This window comes from Helianthus annuus, chromosome 2 (assembly GCF_002127325.2).
Source record: "Helianthus annuus cultivar XRQ/B chromosome 2, HanXRQr2.0-SUNRISE, whole genome shotgun sequence".
NCBI classification, from domain to species: Eukaryota; Viridiplantae; Streptophyta; class Magnoliopsida; order Asterales; family Asteraceae; genus Helianthus; species Helianthus annuus.
Genome location: NC_035434.2, coordinates 25976139 through 25978263, shown reverse-complemented (window position 1 = coordinate 25978263; position 2125 = coordinate 25976139).

Sequence of the window (2125 nt, the reverse complement as noted above, 5' to 3'; positions counted from 1 at the left end):
CAGAGAAATCATTCTCCTCACAAACAAGACCCAACCCAGCCACACCCCCCTTCTCGCGTCTCTCGGCTCCGACGAAAAACAGATGGTCACCACTATCCGGTGGTGGCACACGGCGATAACGAGCCCTCCGGTGGCCGACTGATATGATCCAGATTCCAAGTGACCCAAAACTGCTAACCCGACCCGGTAGTAACCCAGTACCCGATTCAGTTAAGAAGGCAGAGAGTGGAGGCCCACGTCCAGCCGCTAACTAGCAAGACCAATTCTATTTTAGCTGATTTCCTTTCCACGTGCATGCATGTAACTAGGACCCACTTATTGCATTTTCCCATTTTCTGCATTAATTTAGGATCAAGTAGTTGCAATAGTTCATTATAAATTGTCTTTCATTTTTGCATGAAGAAAATACGAAGAAAAGTGTTCCAGTTTGTTTGTCATTTACTTTTATAAATTGGAGAGTGGTCCTCTCGAAATAACCTCCTAACATTTGGTGCTTTCATCTTGAACTCCCCCATGGCTCCCAAGAAAGATACCTCCACATCCAACGTTGATGACGGTCTGCAAATTGTTCTCGATCGTCTTGACGCTAACGCAGCCCACATGACCACCCACTTCACCGCCCTCAAAACCACCCTCAACTCCGCCCTCACGAGCCTAGCCGAAGCCATCTCCAGTCTTCCCACTGCCATTTCCCTCGCCGTGTCTTCCACTCCACCACCGAACAACCCACCGCCGAACAACCCTCCGCCTAACAACCCACCGCCGAACAACCCTCCGCCAAACAATCCACCACCGAACAACTCCGCCATGCGGCCGCCAAAAATTCATTTGCCTACCTTTGATGGTTCCAATCCTCTCGATTGCCTTTTTCAAGCAACCAACTACTTTGATTACTACTCCATTCAACCTGCTCAACGCCTCTCCTTAGCCCAGTTTTACTTCACAGGAGATGCCTTGAGTTGGTATAAATATCTTGCCAACAATCGGCTTCTCGGCACGAGGGCAGAATTTTCCCGGGCTCTCGAACTCCGGTTCGGGCCTTCTGATTATGAAAACCATCAAGCTACCTTCTTCAAGCTCAAACAACTAACCACCGTTACTGCCTATCAAGCGGCTTTCGAGAAACTATGCAACCAGGTAGTCGGCCTTTCAAACGAAGCCCTCCTTAATTGCTATCTTTCTGGTCTTAGGCCAGCCATCCAAGTCGAGTTGGCCGTGTTACGCCCCACCACTTTGCACCAAGCATATGGTTTGTCTAAACGTGTTGAAGACAAGCTTGGTTGTTGTGACAACTCGAACTTTAGACATGCTTTGATGTAACGTTACGTGCTCATGAGAACTGAATTATATGATTTTAAATGAATAATTGTTTACGTGTGTTGTGTATGTATGAATGTTATGTGTTGCACGAGCCCAAACTACACAAACCGGCCACACAAAGCCCTTTGGGCCACTCCTTGTGCACGCGGACCATTAGACAACCAAGTGGGCTCGGCCCACTCCCCACTCGCAACACAAAACCGAGTTAGGGGTTTTGTTTTACCACTTTTGCAAATCACAAACACACACAAACCCTAGAAGCTTTGCTCTCTCTCTCTCTCGGCTTGTTGAGGAACCGACGGCACAAGGCCATCCGACCACCCTCTTGTTCGGATCACATCTCGTTACTTGTAATCGGTTAGTATATTATCTATGATTATGTGTTTTATGCTTAGGTGATGCCATGATAAATCGGATTGTATGATTTAGTATTCGGTTGGTATGAGTTATTTGATTGTGCTCTTGTTAATCGGTTTCTGTGAATGATGATCATGTTTTCATACGAAATAGGTTGCATGAGTGATTTGTTAATTGGTCCGAATTGATGTTTGTAATCGGCTGAGATGATTCTGTTTGTACATGCGAATTAGGGTGCATGCTAGGATGGTGTTATGATTAGGATTCGGTTTAGTGTTGGTTGATAATCCGATTATTGATTTGATACGGTTATGAATTTGCTAAATGATGAAGGTTTGAAGACATTATGAATATGATTGAATGTTGTATAATCCTTGTTTGATCTGATTTCCGAAACTGCCTAAGTGTTTGCTGAAATCACGGAGTTTAATTGACTAGAATTATGGAA